This window comes from Ambystoma mexicanum, chromosome 8, assembly GCF_040938575.1.
Source record: "Ambystoma mexicanum isolate Mex_15411 chromosome 8, UKY_AmexF1_1, whole genome shotgun sequence".
Lineage (NCBI taxonomy): Eukaryota > Metazoa > Chordata > Amphibia > Caudata > Ambystomatidae > Ambystoma > Ambystoma mexicanum.
In genome coordinates this window covers 378526271-378544588 of record NC_090929.1, presented here as the reverse complement: position 1 = coordinate 378544588, position 18318 = coordinate 378526271, and positions in this window count along the sequence as shown.

Genomic DNA, 18318 nt, shown 5'->3' with positions numbered 1-18318 from the left:
AGGGAACTAGATGGGGTCTGGGTAGACCAAGACAAAGCGTGTGGTACCCCCCCCCCCCTGGAAGCTAGCTCCTTCTTAGAACCCATGACAATGATGTGATGTTACTCAAACTCTGCATAATCTTGAACTACGAGCTTCTAATGGACGCCTTCCAAAAGATCAGCCGGGCAAATATATGTACCAGGGACCGAATGGAAAATCCAGGATTGATTTTGCATTAGTCCGGGCCCTCGATTGGCACCAGGTTGACGGTTTCCAGGTCATCAACCGTTACAATAGCGACCACAAGCCCATATTACTATCTCTGAAGGTTAAGTTGCTTAAGTTTATTCAACCCTTGGTCAATACCTCCAAACCTACAATCACAGAGGGCACCAGGAGGAAAGAGGCCTGGTACGAGATTGATTGTAGCGAGGCCAAGAAAGCTTTAAATTCAGAGGTTGATAGGGATCATCTTTGGGCCTTAAGAGGCACTTACAAAAACCTAATCAAGGAAAAGAAAGGTGCATTTCTGAACAATAAATGGAGTATAAAATGCTGGAGGCTGTCAAAAAGGGTGATTCTGCCAGCTTTTGGAAATTCACTACAGGGAGAGATTTGGAGGGCGAAACAGCCATTCAGGGCAGCATAGTTCAGGATCCATGGCATAGTCATTTTGAGGGCCTGTATAATAACGTCCATGGTGATGGTGACCCTAATTCAGTAATTGCATCGTTTGCTGAGGGTGTACAGCACTCAAAGGGGGCATGTCTCAAGTTCACACTGAAAGTGGTTGAGGTTGCTATTAAATCCCAGGTGGGAAGAAAACCGGCCGGCCCCAACAAAGTCCCAGTTGACTTTTTTAAGAGAGAACCCAAAATCTGGGTCCCAGTTTTGATGCATATGTTTAATGCAGTGTTGCCCATGAATATGATTCCCAGTTCTTGCCAGAATGCTTAAATGGTCCCTATATATAAAAAGGATGGGAGGGAAGAACCAGCAAATTATCGCCCAATATCTATATTGGCGCTTCTGAGAAAACATTTGCTAAAGCGCTCCTACAACGTCTCCAGGACTGGGCCTTTTCTGAGGGCCTGCTGAATCATATGCAGGTGGCATTCTAGTCTGGTCTGAACACACTGGGCTAGGGGTTCTGCCTGCATATGACCGTGCAAAAACACACATGTATGGGGCTCGTTACGCGTATGGCAGTGTGGCAAGAGATTGGCGGTAAAGGAATTACTGCCACGTTTTCTGCACCACCATACTACGAGTTTCACCCTGGAATGGATGATTTACCTCCAGCATGATACTAGAAGTAAATCCTCCCACTTTCTGACAATAAATCAGCAAAATTGGCAAAATTACTGCCAGCAGTAATTCTGCGGAAATCACCAACGGAGTTCTATGGACTCTAAAATATTGGGGCTAACACCGCCACCACCATTGGTAATCCAGCGGTAAATCCGCCAGACCAAGTGGTGGTAACAGTAATTCCATTGTGTGGTATGGTGGTGGATTTACCGCCAGAATTCCCCCCCAACTGATAATGAGGCCCAAAGTGCTAACAAAGACAAAACTGTATGCAGTTTTTGTGGACTTGTGGACTGCCTTGATAGCGGGCCCAGAGCGTTATTATATCAGGCCCTGTTATCTTAGAATATACCAGTAAATCTGCTGAAGCTGCTCCAACATTTATATTCCAATAACACACTGGTAGTCCTCTGGAGCCTGGCTGGGGATCTACCAAACCGCTTGACGTTGCAAGAGGGGTAATGCAAGGGTGCGTCTTGGCACCCCTCTTGTTTTGTATATATGTATGGATATTGTGTACATTGTGTTCGGAGACATGGTTTTCCAAGGAAGATCCTGACAGATAATGGAGTTCAGCTAACATCCAGGGTGATGGAGCGTTTCCTGGATTGGGTGGATGAGGAGCATCACAAGACCTCCCTATACGATCTAGAATCAAATGGCGTGATTGAGAGTTTCAACCGCACACTTATGCAGTCAATAGAGCCACCTAGAAGAATGGGTGATAGTTGGGAGAAGGCCATCGAACGCTGAGTGTGTGAATACAGGATGTCTCGGCATGCCACAACAGGAACAATACCATTGAGGTTTTGAGGTGGAGGGAGCCACATAGTGCAGTGTGTGACAGATTTGTGGAATAGAATGAGAAAAGACTGAGGGAAGTGATGGATAAGAAAGCACAACAAATGAAGGCAAGGTATGATCTTTTGAAGAGTGTTGAAAGGAGTAATTTCAGAGAGGGAGAGTCGGTACCAGTTAGGAAATGCTGGACTCCATAAGGGACTCAGCTGGTTTTGGGGACCACAGAGGATAATGAACCGAATATATGATGATACTGTAGTTATGGATGATGGGAGAGTGTGGAATAAAGGTAAACTGGCCCAAGTTGAATGGTAGGAGAGATAGTTTTAAAATGTGCAGTGCATTACACAGGTACTTACTTGAAAGTTCTGAGTGTTCAAATTCCATTCTATTTTTTCCATGTTGTGGGAAGGGAGGTGTAAAATACATTGGGCCTCATTACACGGTAGGTGGTAAGGGTTTACCGGTACCGGTAAGGGCACCAGTACCGGTAAACCCTTACCACCTTACTACGAGGTCCCTTTGCGGGACCCGACCTTAACGGCTGCATGCAGCTACACGTCTTGTGGCTGGCAAAAGTACATTTGGTCCTACTTCCCCTGTGTTATTCAAGCTGCACTTCCTCCTTTTGGAAGTGATAATTTGCTTTAAGATTTGTTACATAGACTTTAAAACTATAGTACTTCACCTTCTTCCTTATTTAGCCGAATACAGTTCTGCTCTCTGTTAGTGAAAATTCAACCAGAAACAACAAGATTCTACGCCTGGACATTCCTCGAGGGGCCTGAATGAGAAATCCCAACCAAGCGTGTTCCATCTCAGTTCTCCAGTTTTGGAATTTTCTCTATCTCTGGACATGCAACTGGCTTTTTTCCATGCTAGTCTTCAGGAAGCCATTGAAATGCTTAATTTTTCCCCATTTAATCACTGACACTGGTCTCTTTTGTTGTCTTGTTTTCTTCTTTATGCTTAAATTGGCTTTCTTCTGTGCTCTAATACTCTCGGGCCTGGTTTGTGCATTAAGAAATTAATAAATAGATACTGTTAAACTCTGACATTGTAATTGCAAAGGCAAACCACTCATTTAATATATTTCATGCTAAAGTAAACGTTGCAGTTTCTCCTCCATTTTCCCATAATGAACCAACAGCCAATAGGATCCAGCATAATCCAACCTTATTTAGATGTATCATATTTGGGAAAAGCTGGGATTCCCTGGCTATACAACCTAAAATAAAATCCCCAATGTTTCAGAAATCACGAACCTGGAAAAGAGTGGGGAACAATTTGATTTCCAGAGAGATCATAACTTCCACCTCAGCTCAGCCAGGGCATCATCTCCCATGTCTCCCAGACACAACCTCTTACCCCACCAGAAGAGGATATTGTTTCCCCCCTTTTCCCTGAACACAGACTGGACCCTTTCTACTCATCACAGAACCTATCCAAAAAAACACAGGAATAGAATGTACGATTCCCTCTGCAGACGCAGCAAGAAACATGCACGCACACACACAGATACACTTGCATAGCCAAGATTCTTCCCAAATGAGAAATTGATGCACAGTCTTGTACCCACACAATACCCCTCCAGGCATCAGAATGATTTGATGAAGGCTATTGGAGCAAGGTGCATAACGCATGTTTGCGTAATGGCAGCTAACAGCAAAGAAACGGTGTAGTTCCTTCCTGCTGCAGATACTGACTGACATGGCGGCTGGGAGGGGTTGCCAATTGGATGGCATGCTTCGAACAGCCGTGGCCTGGGACAATCTCCATGGATGATCAGTGCGCCTGCAACAGCCCTTTATATTCGTATTTCAAGCCTGGCATCACACATACTGTGGCCCACAGGTCAGACAGGCCATAGCCAAAATCAAATGTTTGCAGGTCTTAGCAGAAACGTTGCAGCAACTTGTGGGTCAATTGGGACTTCAGAATCACCCCATGAAGTGGGGCAGTTGGATTTGAGATCTCCCCATATTCAATTGAAATTAAACCCACCAATATTAAAAAACCTGGTCAACAAATATCAGTGCAGCGTTTATAAAAAATATACATATCAACAGTGCTTGGATAGAGTACAGTCTCAGAGAAGTGCAGCATTTTATTTTGCTTAAAACACCTTCCTGGGGTCGAACGACCCAATACCGAAGATACCCCCAATTCTCCTGGACTCATGGCACTAGCTCCACTCCCGTACCACTACAGACCCTGCAGCTCTCTGTGGCATCTCCCACGTCCATTGCCACCGGGTATTAGAGAGAAACAACCCTCCCACACATATCAATGTGACCAGTTTCGAGGAAGTAGCAGAAGAGGAGAATGCAAGGAGAGAGGAAGCCAACCGCCTACGGCCTGGACCCAGAGTTGATGTGAGGGGCTGTTGGTAGTGATGAGTTGGGCCAGACATTCCCTGCGAAGGTGTGGGCCCGCAGAGGCTTCCCTGGTGCAAGATAACAAGCCTGAGAGATGGAATCAGAAAACAGTAGAGTAGCCTGTGGCAGAGTCAGAGCTGCATGTGAGACCGGTGGAGCATGGACATAGATGTTGTGAGTGAGTTGATGAGAGAGGTCCTCGCCAGTGCTTGTGGGATTAAAGTCCTTGTAGTCATTTGCCTAATGCTCCTGCAGCAGGAAGGTGTCCTGAAATCGGAACACATACAGCTGCACTTAATCTTTTGAATAAGATACTGAATGAGGTGTATTGCCCGTGATTACAATGGGGTCCTGTAATTAAGTAGAATGTCGAGGAAATGGTGCTGATGACCATAATTGCCTTAACAATGGTGTATGAAGAAGAACAGCAACGACACTAATATCATTTTTAGGCCAAAACCCACAAAATTCAAGGAGGAATATAATAAAGGTCAACGGGCCTCATTACGAGTCATCCGGTCTGGAAATAATGGTGGCGGCGGCTTTACTGCCACCATTATTCTTTCCGGACCGGGTGATCTCGAGTTCTTCAGGTGGGTGGTGTCATTCTCGCCAGGTCTGACCTGGCGGGTTTAACACTACCCGCCTGCAGGCGGACGTGGAAACACCAGCACCATCACGAGATGGTGCCGGTGTTTCCACTTCCTGGGTCACCGGGGTCGTAATGCCCCAGTAATTCCGGGAATCACGGAGGTGGAATGGTAATACGAGTCCGGCGGTAACTGGCCGGAATTTCAGGCATGGTTACTGCCGGACTCGTAATGAGGCCCAATGTGTCAGTGCAGGTAAGAACTGCACTTTTATTAAGTTAAGATAATTTCAGTTCCAAGCAGTGGGTAGCAAGGCCCTAAAGAGCACATTGAAGTTCCACTCAGAATTCTCAACTGGGAAAGACAGATTGACCAATCATGGTCTGTCTTTCCTGGGCGCGATTTTGCAATCACCGCCCGCACTCTCGGCATAAAATAGAAAAGGGACTAGGATCCCTTTTCGGATGACGGAGGTCATTTTTTAACATGTATTTATTTTCTCCATTGGGAGATGGGCACCACACACACCCCAGTAAATCCCGGGGTGTGAATAGCTTTCACTCCCCAGCAGGGGAGGACATGGCCTTTTATGGCCCTCAGCATGGGCCCCCCTTAACTCGATGTAGCAAGCCACTAATGACAATGGGCCTCATTATACGGTAGGCGGTAAACCATGGTGCTATTAGCACCATGGTTGCCGCCGGTACCATACCGGTACCACCATGGAGGAAAGGGGATTTACCACCCCATTCCAAGGTTGGCAGGGTGGTAATTCCCCCTTCCTCCATGGCCCTTCCCCATTCCCATTTCTGCCCCATAGGGCTCAATGGGAATGGGGAAGGCGCTAAGTACGGTGCCGCAAATTGCGGCACCGTAATTAGCACCAAGGTCCCTTTGCGGGTCCCTACTTTAACGGCTGGTCTACACCAGCCGTTAAGGTCGGGTCCTGCAAAGGGACCTCGTAATTAGGTGCTAATAGGTTAACGATGCTGCAGCCTTTTACGGCGCCGTTAACCCATTAGCGCCTGGGTCGTAATGAGGGCCAGTGTGTTGTGCATATAAAAACCCAAAAATGTAACTATGGGCCTCATCACGAGTCTGGCGGTAACCCTTAAATGCGGCAGTAGCACTATTACCGCCGCATTTAAGGGTCCGCCAGATCATGGCCTTGCCGATTTTCAGCGCTATTACCGCTGGTGGGAAATCCGCCAACGGTAATAGCGCGAATTTTCACCATTGGGCCCAATAGGGAATGAGGAATTCCCGAATGGGCCCAATGGGAAATAGGCATTAACCGTTCCGCCAAACCCGTGATCTGGCGCTAATAGTGCCGGGGGTATGGCGGTAGGGCTAACAGCACCGGCAGTAATAGCGCCGGCGTTACCGCCCAACTCGTGATGAGGCCCAATGTCAGTAAGTTGCAGACAGCGACCATTGACATATAGGGTGGAAAGCCACGGGTGAATAGTATGAAAGTTATTCGGGCTAGCGAATAGTAAAACTTCAGTCTTGAATGTATCAACACTAAAAGAAATGGTACTGTTGCAGTTTGATTTTTTTAAAGACACTTGCACTTTTGAAGTGTTTGATTTATAACAAAAAACTCAGGCTTTGGATGCTTGGGAGTTTAAAATTAAAAACATGGAGTGTGTATTTGTCTTTTGACATACACCAAATTGAAACATTTCCCAGATAGGTTGTGTGATCAGCCACCAAAGCATGTCCTTGCATTGAATACCACAAGACACTGCAGTCTGCAAAGCAATGTGCTTGCCTGTATACGGGAACACTTTGTAAATGTAAAAACATCTTAAGCTCCAACATTTAAAATAAGTTTACACGTTTTAAAATGTTGATTTTTCGAAGAAAGATTTTGTTATTTGATTCACTCTATACTATTCAATGGGGGCATCGTGACACTCTTGGTGATGTACTACACCATGTGTTCAACATGTTCTTATTAGGAGTTCAAGAGTATCTTTTTTAAGATTAGGAAAAGGACCAGGAGAGGCAAAAGGAGGTCAGGAACACCACAAATTCAGACTAGTTTGCAGACCAAGAAGGATTCATTATTAATCTATCTGCCTATTCTCTTACTAAGGTCCTCAAACAAGGTTTAAGTTTTATTCCAACTTTTTGGTTAAATGAATTTCAAATACAAATAGAGTTTGAACGATTTCTGTGAAAAATGCGTTTGAAAAGATGTTTTGCTCAAACTGAATTTTGTGAGGACTAGAAGGGAAACTGGCTTCCTAGGATTATGACCACAAATTATGTTTAATCCGCGTGCAGAAAATATGACACTTGAGTATTTAAGTCAATAAGTCTACATGGAGTAATCAGTCTGAAAGGAATTGGCAGGTATTACAACGTTTGGCTAATAATTCGGACTTAGGGCCTCATTACAATAAAATACAGGCACCGCCTTGGCGGAAAGGGGATTTACCGCCCCATTCCAAGGTTGGAGGGGCGGTAAATCCCCCTTCTGCCATTGCCCTTCCCCATTCCCATTTCTGCCCCATAGGGCTCTATGGGAATGGGGAAGGCGCTAATTACGGCACCGCAATTTTGCGGTGCCGTAATTATCTCAGAGGTCCCTTAGCGGGTTGGATTTTAACGCCTGCAAAAAGCAGGCGTTAAATCCCCCAACCCGCTAAGGGACCTCGTAGTAAGGCAGTAGGGATTTACCGGTACCGGTAAATCCCTAACGCCATCCGTGTAATGAGGCCCCTAGTGTTTAAACCAGCTAAGGGTGGCTCTCTTGTGATTTTAAATAATGTAGACCAGGGGTGCATGTCATGATCTCTGCTTCCAAAAGATCAGGACTTGCCCGACTCCCTTGGAAGCAGACCCATAACCCCGGTTCCGAGTGCCAGCCAGTCCCAATTGGGACCTTTTGGACCCTGTCCTGGCGCCAGTGGCACCAGGCTCATAAAGATGCCCAGTCCCAGCGCTGGAAGCGCCGGGCTCATAATGCTTGGGTGGACTTACCTGCAGCAGACCATGCTGCTTACTTACCTGCCAGTTGAACCCCTGATCCTCTTCTGTTTGGGACTACTTTTCCTGTTGGGTGGGGCAGGAGCCACTCCCTAGGTTCAGAATACTGGAACTCTTCTGGAAAGCAGGAACTCTTTTCTTACCTAGGCGTGGCTGTGGAAGGAGACACCTAAGCACTACAGGAGGCTATTTAAACCACACCCGATGGATGAATCTTGCTTTGCGTTATTCTGCATTCTCTGCAGCAGAACGCTCATCGTGTCTTCTGCTTCTGATCCTGGGCCTAAGGAACAAAGGCTTACCATCCTGGAATCCAGTCTTCAGCAGCACCTGTAAAGACAAAGAAAGAACAGGTTAGCACTACGGTGTTCAGTGGCAGCGCATCTCTTACCTGGTCCATTGGCTGTCACCAACGCCTCGCGCTGCATTCCGGCATCTGAAAGACAAAGGCTTACCTACTCTTCGCATGCTCCGGAGGTCTGCGCACTGCATTCCGGCATCTGAAAGACAAAAGCTTACCAGCTCTTCGCACGCTCCAGAGGCCTTCGGCGCTGCATCCCGCATCTGAAAGACAAAAGAAGGTGCGTTTAAAGACATTGGGCAACTTTATTACTCACGTGCCATTACTCCTTCCCACGCCGAATCCAGTGGGTATTCCAGCACCCTTCAGCTTCTCTAAAGCTCCGAACTTGTACCTGCAAGATAAAATGGACAGTTAGTGCGCATTGTGAAGCAGGCTACAAGCGCTTACTTACGTGCTTCCAGGCGCTTCTATTCCTCACGCGGGTTCGATCCTCAACTCTCATCAGCCCGCCACCCACCATCGCCGGAACCCTGCAAAACAAGAGATATCATTACAAAAGACTTTTAAGACATTTGAAGTGCCCAGAACTTACCGTTCGTGCAGTTAACGACGGACAGCAGTCCTCTGAGGTCAAGAGGCCTGCACCCTTATCCAGTGAAGAAACTGGTTACGGCACCCTGCCCCGAGGCAGATGGAGAGCTCGGCGTTCACTTACCTAAGGTGAGGGTGTTAACCTTTGGGGTTCTACAGGAGAAGAGAAAGGGAAGAGGAGAGAGGCACCCAATAACCCCAGTTCATTAATCCCATATTTTCTATCTGCAGACATCTTACTCTTCGAGTCAGACATACAGTGCACAGAGGTCCAGCCCAAAGAGCCAACCGTGTGTTACACATCACCTTTGAAGATACGGCATTCACCCAGTCAAGACCGGCGCCTCTGCGGGAATCAGGTGAGCGTTACAGTGCACAACTGATTTTGACAGAGGGCCGAAAGTACCTTACATGAGGGCTATAGTGGGCCGAAAAGTAAATGTGGGCGGGGCGGTAGATGGGGCGTGGCAGGAGGCTTTTTAAACCCCCAATTTGTACTAAACACATGGAAAAAGAATGTTTTGGAGGGGTAACGATTTTTATTTGCATTTCAAACTTACATTTTGTACTACACATTTTCCATTGTTATAATTTACATCTATTTAGTTATTGTATCTCGCCTGTTTAATTAACTTATATATATTTTATTGACCCTAGATTGGACATGCCATTATTTTGGACTGCTACAGTTTGCTGTTTGGGTTGCCCAAGAGGAGTATGGCCTTCGTTGAGTCAGGTTTCCTCAAAAAGCCAAAGATGAACATCTCCTAACTGTGCCTGTTTTAGCTTTATTATTGGGTTCACTCTTGGAGTGCAACACTATGCCCCATGGCCCCCTCACCCCCAACCAAACACTATGCACCAGGGCACCCTCACCCCCAACCAAACACTATGCCCCATAGCCCCCTCACCCCAACCAAACACTATGCCCCATGTCCCTCACCCCCAACCAAACACTACGCCCCATGGCCCCCTCACACCCAACCAAGCATTATGCCCCATGGCACCCTCACCCCCAACCAAACACTATGCCCTATGGCCACCTCACCCCCAACCAAACACTATGCCCTATGGCCACCTCACCCCCAACCAAACACTATGCCCCATGTCCCTCACCCCCAACCAAACACTATGCCCCATGTCCCCCTCACCCCCAACCAAACACTATGCCCCAGGGCCCCCTTTCCCCAACCAAACACTATGCCCCATGGCCCCCTCACCCCTAACCAGACACTATGCCCCATGCCCCTCACCCCCAACCAAACACTATGCCCCATGGCCCCCTCACACCCAACCAAACATTATGCCCCATGGCACCCTCACCCCCAACCAAACACTATGCCCCATGGCCCCCTTACCCCCAACCAAACACTATGCCCCATGTCCCTCCCCCTAACCAAACACTTTGCCCCAGGGCCCCCTTACCCCCAACCAAACACTATGCCCCATGGCCCCCTCACACCTAACCAAACACAATGCCCCATGACCCCCCACCCAACTCCAAACCCCCACCCCCCAACTCAGCACACACACAAACATGCACCCATACAGACCCGAACCCCCCACCCCCAACTCAGCACACACACAAACATGCACCCATACAGACCCGAACCCCCACCCCCCAACTCAGCACACAAAAAAAATGCAAATCCAAACATTTATACACATCCGACACCCCCCAAATCGCAACATACACACACAAACATAAAGCAAAACAGACCCGACACACAAACACAAACAGACCACTTATGTGCTGGAAGGCAGGTAAGCGGCAGGTAAGCTGGAACGCTGGAATCGTACTACGGCTCGCGTGGTCCAAGGCTGCAATGCCTTCCGGCATCAAGCCTTATGGACCACGCCAGCCGTAGTGCTGGCCCTCCATTGGTGCAGCACGCACGCATTACGTGGCTTGTAGGAGCGACGTGGTGCATGTCTGTGCTGAGCCAATGAGGGCCAGTGTTTAGTCCGGCCCGGAAGACAACAAAGACTTTCCTAATGGAGGGCGGCCGCGGGCCGCCCTCCATTAGGAAAGTCTTTTTGCCTCGCGGGCCGGACAAAAGAGCATGGCGGGCCGCAACTGGCCCGCGGGCCGTATGTTGTGCACCCATGCTGTAGACTATGATCTTGAATGTAAAAGATTACATGGAGAATGCACAATTTATTTGAAATTACATCAAGATCCTACATCAGAAATACAACAGCTCATCAAAATGTGTGTTTTACAAGCTGCAGAAAATGAGTGGATCTCAGAATGTACCAAATCCAAATGTACCAAATTCAAATGTACCAAATCCAAATCCAGAGTGTATCCCTGTTTCCACCATCCCCACTCAGCCCTATTCCTCTCTCTCTCTCTCTCTCTCTCTCTCTCTCTCTCTCTCTCTCTATCTCTCTCTTACTCTGGCCACCTTCTATCAGCCCCCGAGCCAGTCCACCCCTTTTCTCTCAGAATGGGCTCACCTGGCATCTTCTTTCCTTTCATCCTCCTCCCAATTTCTCCTGTTGGGGGATCTCAACATCCATCTTGACTCCCTTGACTCTTCAGGTGCTTCCCGTAACCTATGCAACTCACTCCCTCTCTCCATTCTACCTTTTGGTCAGACACACATTGCCGGACACACCTTGGATGCTCTTAGCACCACAGAAATTCCTCTCTCTATTCCTCTTACCACCCCACTCTCACAGACTGATTACTCTCTTCTTTCCTCTAACTTGAAGCTTTCCTCTCCTTTAGCACTGGCACACCGTGCACTGCCTCCGACCTTCAAAGTCATCCGACCCATGAAAAAAGTGTCAGTGGCTGCTTTTGCCTCCACCTACTCTCCTCCTACTCTTCTTACGGCTGACTCCCACCCTGATACAACCCTCTCTAACTTTCACCTTTCCATCTCCAATACCTTTGTCAGGAACTGCGGGTGGAAGCTGTGGGAGCGCTGGAGGCATTGACTTTAGCTCTCCTACCGCTCTAGTCCTCATCCAACATGGCGGCGTCTAGTATATTACCAGACCCCGCCCCCGCGCTCATTGCGTTGTATCTGTTGTTCTTAGCACAACGCTCTGTGCGACTTAAACTACAGTACTTTTCCCTGTCAGTTTCGCTCTGACTTTCTTCCTTGTTTTTTCCGTCCATATCCCTTATTCCTGCCTTCCAGCTAATGTTTGTTTCTTTCTCTCTTTGTGTACCTTTCCGGCGTTACTTTCCTTTGGCCGTCTTGCCGGTATTCCTACTTTCCGTGTACCGTTTTGGAACCGGGTACCTTCCGCTGTCTAGCGGTTCAATTCTATTATTATTTCGGCATCTATCGCCGCTCATGTCTTACCTTCGCGTCCCTGCTATGCGCCTCCTTCTTTAGCGGGGCTCGCTTGCTTTGCCTGTGATCCTTCCGCGGCCTTCCGCATTGTTTATTTTTTGTATTTGTTATTCCTTTACTTACCACTCACCTGCTTTAAACTCTCCGAGTTATTCTGCTTCTATTTTGGAGGCTAATGCCTTCATTCCCAGGGAGTAGCAGCTTCTACTCCCGTTTGCCTCGTCCCATTTGTTCCTGCTCTGCACTCCGGAATGTTTAAACTCCATTCAAGACTCTTGGACATCAGGGTTTTTTCCGCCACTTGGCTTTTTCCCTGCTTTGGGGCTGGCTCCCCGGGGTCCCCCAAGGGCAGGTTCCAGCTCTGCCAAGGTGGCCTCCGGGGGAGCCAGACCCTACTTACACGAACGGAAGGACCACAAGCCTAAAGAAAAGCTCTATTCCGATAAGAAAAAGAGGAGCAAGTCATCTGGTACTGTATCCGAGGACATTACTTCAGTGGAATCAGGTGAGGAGGATTGGGAGGGTACGCAGGGATCTGACAGCATACAACGCCCAAGGATACCCATGGCGTCCCTGGAACAGTATCAGGAACTGGCAGCTGCCATGCAGAACCTTACGGTTGAAGTACAGGCCTTACGTAATGAGAATATCGGCTTGAGGCAGCAGGTGGTGCTGCGCCGCGAGGACCAGGGGGATTTACCGCCCATGGCTTTGTCCTTCGGTAAATACGACGGACATCCTGGGGGTCTGAAGGACTTCCTTGACGCCTGCCAGGTCTATTTCACTTTTAGACCTTATGCTTATGACACCGCTCGATCCAGAGTAGGATTCATTATCGCCAACCTTATGGGAAATGCTTTATCCTGGGCCACTCCCTTGGTCACCAGGAATGATCCCTCCTTAAACAACTTTGATCACTTTGTGGGATCGCTTAAAGCACAATTCGACCGACCAGAAGTGCTGTACACCTCTCTTGAGGCAATACTCGATGTGCAGCAGGGAACCACAGACCTACAGACGTACATATCCCGTTTTATGAGACTAGCAGCTAAGTCCGACTGGCCAGATTCCGCCAAGCAGACCATTTTCCGCCGGGGTCTCCAAGACGAGATTAAGGATGAACTAGCCAGAGTGGCCAGGCCAACCTCCTTCCAGGATTTGGTAACATTATCTTTACAGATTGAGTATCGTATACTAGAACGTCGACAGGAAAGAAGGAGAGGGCGCAGCGTTCCTCAGACATTCACACCGCCTTCCCAATCACCGTCACCTAGGAACACGCATTCTGCAGAAGAACCAATGCAGATTGGATCCATGCGAGGACCGTTAACCCAGGAAGAGAGAAGACGACGTTGTGAAGCTGGGCTATGTATGTATTGTGGTTTTTCCAAACATCTCTTAAGGAACTGTCCAGAAGTACCACCCAGGAGGAAGGAAAACTCCAGCCCCCGATCTTACGCAAGGGAAGTATCGGGGGAGCCACCTGTCACCCTTGCAACTCTTCCAAACCAATAGAGGATGCAGACGACAATCAACTCATGGTATTCAAGGTACACCTTTGGCTATCTGAGTCAGGACCCATAGAAGTTTTGGCTATGCTGGACTGCGGTGCAGCGGGTAACTTTCTTGACATAAATTGGGCCAAGAAGAAGATTGTTCCTTCAAGACCTAAGCCACGACCCATACCAGTCGAAGGAGTGGACGGTTCACCGTTATCTTCAGGTCCCATAATCCACGAGACTATTCCGTTAAAGATGAAACTGGGAGACCATCAAGAGTATATGGTTTTCGATCTTATCAGGGCAGCTCACTTCCCCCTGGTTATCGGGATACCTTGGTTGAGACGGCATAACCCCACCATCGACTGGACGTCCAACAGAGTGAGTTTCAACTCAGCATACTGCGGATCAAACTGTATGAAACTTCCTGTCAAAAGACCCTATGAAGAAGAAACCAACACCATCCGAACAGTGACCGTATCTTCTGTTCCGCTCCATTACCAGGAATATGTTGAGGTTTTCAAGGATACACTGCCAAGAATCTTACCTCCTCATAGGAATGAAGATTGTGCCATAGACCTTACGCCGGAAGCAGTGGTGCCTTTTGGTCGCATGTATCCGTTATCCATGCCAGAAAAAAGTGCTCTCAAAGAATACCTGGTCGCTAATCTACAAAACGGTCTTATCCAAGAATCCAATTCTTCTTGTGGGGCTTCCTTGTTCTTTATCCCTAAGAAAGACACCTCTGAGCTAAGACCATGTATAGACTACAGGGGCCTAAATCAAGTCACCATTCGCGACAGATACCCCATGCCATTGATACGAGAAGTTCTAGAGGCAGTCCAGGGGGCTGTCTATTTTACCAAGCTTGATTTAAGAGGTGAATACCATCTTTTGAGGATACGAAAAGGCGACGAATGGAAGACTGCCTTTCGTACCCCTTTGGGGCTCTTTGAATATAGGGTGATGCCCTTTGGGCTGGTAAATGCCCCAGCTAAATTCCAACGGTTCATGGATAAGATATTTTCGGACATGCTGTTTCTGTCTGTAGTTGTCTACCTAGACGATATATTGATATTTTCTCGTACTTTACAAGACCACCGCCAACTTGTCAAAGAGGTACTACATCGTCTACAAATCCATCAACTGCTGGTCAAACCAGAGAAGTGTGAGTTCGAGGTAACCACAATATCCTATTTGGGTTTTATCCTATCGAAAGACGGCATTGAGATGGACCCAAGGAAGATAAAGGCCATAGTGGAATGGAAGGAACCCTCGAACGTCAAAGAGGTACAAAGGTTTCTTGGGTTGGCAAATTTCTACAGACGTTTTATACCAAATTTTTCCAACATAATGTTACCCATTACTTCTCTCCTAAAAAAGGGTGTCAAATTCATTTTTGACATAAGACCCAGAGAAGCCTTTCAACTACTAAAGGACTTGTTTATTTCAGCTCCCATTCTCGTCCAACCAGATCAAACTAAACAGTTCATCTTGGAAACAGACGCTTCCATTGGGGCGGTGGGGGCCATATTACTCCAGAAGGCTGATGAGGGGGAAGAACACCCGGTTGCCTACTACTCTAAAACCTTGACCAGCAGTGAACGGAACTACTCTGTCCTTGAAAGAGAACTGTTGGCTATCAAGTTAGCCTGCCAAGAATGGCGCCATCTTCTGCAAGGTGCGGCCCATAGCTTCCTAATCCGCACCGACCACCGCAACCTACAAGTCCTTCAACAGATGGAATGCACAAATGCCCGTCATGCCAGATGGGCTTACTTTTTCTTACAATTCGACTTCATAATCACTCACATTCCAGGATCAGAGAACCAGAAGGCTGATGCTTTGTCCCGCAGATATGGGGACGACTCAGAGAACGATAAGAATCACGAACTAGTGTTTCCGGACCTTAAAATAGTTGCAGCAGCCTCCCTTTTTCTTCAGGATCTGATCCCACAGTACAATATGCAAGCCGGACTACCTTCTACTGTTACTCAAGCTAGTGATGGTCTCTTTTACCATGATTCTGCTCTCTTTATTCCTACTACGCCGTTACAGAGACAGGTACTTTCCTGGTGTCACGATACCCCCCTGGTAGGCCACCCTGGAATCAGAAAGACATACGAGCTACTTCACAGGGGTTTCTGGTGGCCCACCATTAGGAAGGATGTACAGGAATACGTATCCTCTTGCCCGGTTTGCGCATCTAGCAAGTACCAAACGGGGAAACCGGTAGGATTATTGCAACAGCCACAGTTACCAGAACGTCCGTGGGAGCACGTTTCCACGGACTTCATTGTTGACCTCCCCAGATCATATGGTAAGACCGTAATCATGGTTACGGTAGATTCATACAGTAAACTAGCTCATTTCTCTGCCTTCTCCCATATACCGACAGCACCAGAAACCGCAGCCACTTTCCTCTGTGATGTGGTTCGCCTTCATGGTTTACCCAGGACCATTGTATCAGATCGAGGTTCTCAGTTCACCTCCAGGTTCTGGTCAGCACTCTGTCAAACATTAGGTATTCACAGGGCTCTTTCTTCAGGATACCATCCCCAGAGTAACGGACAGACGGAGAGGCTTAATGCAAGCCTAGAACAGTACCTAAGATGCTTTTGTAGCCCCCAGCAGGACGAATGGTCTCGATTCCTTCCACAGGCAGAATTCGCCTATAACAATTCCTTCCATACTACCATCCAGATGAGTCCTTTCTACTGTACCTATGGCTATCATCCTCAGCACTTACCCTGGCTTAACAGTTCTTCCACCAATGTACCTGCTCTAGACAGTATATTGAAGGACCTACATGAAGTACATGCCTTAGCCAAAAGGGCACACGAAACCAGTCAACAATCACAAAAGAAGTGGGCTGACAAAGGCAGGCGTAACAACCCAGACTGGAAGGCAGGTCAGTTAGTCTGGCTGTCTACCAAATTCCTGCCAAAATGGGTTCACACTGGTAAATTCTCTTCTAGATGTTTGGGTCCTTTTCCCATCCTGTACAAAGTCAATCCGGTGGCCTATAAGCTTAAGTTACCTGAATATCTTCAGAGGGTTCATCCGGTTTTCCACACCTCCCTCCTAAAACTTCACAAGGAAGACCCTTTTCAGAGACAGTTTCTTAAAGTGCAAACTCCTGTAGCTCCAGTTCCTGATGAGTATGAGGTTTCCTACCTGGTTGATTCACGATATCGTAAGGGCAGGGTACAATACCTGGTGCATTGGATGGGCTATCCTGTAGAAGAGAGGTCCTGGGAACCAAGCTCCCATATCCATGCCCCCCGATTACTAAGAAGGTTTCATCAACTACATCCCGGAAAGCCAGGGGGGGTTCCGAGGAGAAGGGGGTATACTGTCAGGAACTGCGGGTGGAAGCTGTGGGAGCGCTGGAGGCATTGACTTTAGCTCTCCTACCGCTCTAGTCCTCATCCAACATGGCGGCGTCTAGTATATTACCAGACCCCGCCCCCGCGCTCATTGCGTTGTATCTGTTGTTCTTAGCACAATGCTCTGTGCGACTTAAACTACAGTACTTTTCCCTGTCAGTTTCGCTCTGACTTTCTTCCTTGTTTTTTCCATCCATATCCCTTATTCCTGCCTTCCAGCTAATGTTTGTTTCTTTCTCTCTTTGTGTACCTTTCCGGCGTTACTTTCCTTTGGCCGTCTTGCCGGTATTCCTACTTTCCGCGTCCCGTTTTGGAACCGGGTACCTTCCGCTGTCTAGCGGTTCAATTCTATTATTATTTCGGCATCTATCGCCGCTCATGTCTTACCTTCGCGTCCCTGCTATGCGCCTCCTTCTTTAGCGGGGCTCGCTTGCTTTGCCTGTGATCCTTCCGCGGCCTTCCGCATTGTTTATTTTTTGTATTTGTTATTCCTTTACTTACCACTCACCTGCTTTAAACTCTCCGAGTTATTCTGCTTCTATTTTGGAGGCTAATGCCTTCATTCCCAGGGAGTAGCAGCTTCTACTCCCGTTTGCCTCGTCCCATTTGTTCCTGCTCTGCACTCCGGAACGTTTAAACTCCATTCAAGACTCTTGGACATCAGGGTTTTTTCCGCCACTTGGCTTTTTCCCTGCTTTGGGGCTGGCTCCCCGGGGTCCCCCAAGGGCAGGTTCCAGCTCTGCCAAGGTGGCCTCCGGGGGAGCCAGACCCTACTTACACGAACGGAAGGACCACAAGCCTAAAGAAAAGCTCTATTCCGATAAGAAAAAGAGGAGCAAGTCATCTGGTACTGTATCCGAGGACATTACTTCAGTGGAATCAGGTGAGGAGGATTGGGAGGGTACGCAGGGATCTGACACCTTTAACATCTTGCCCCTGTCATGAGGGTCCAACAGAAGCCTGCCAAAAAGTGTAACTATTCGTACGACTCTTACCTGGCTGACCTTAAACTCACGTGCAGGGCAGCGGAACAGAAATGGGGATCTTCAGGCGCACCCTCTGACAAGCTGGCCTGCCGTCTTCTGCAAAGGCAATATAGATTCTGCATCCGGTCCAAGAAAAGAGTCCATATTCAAGCCTAAATCTCTGCGGCATCCAACAACAT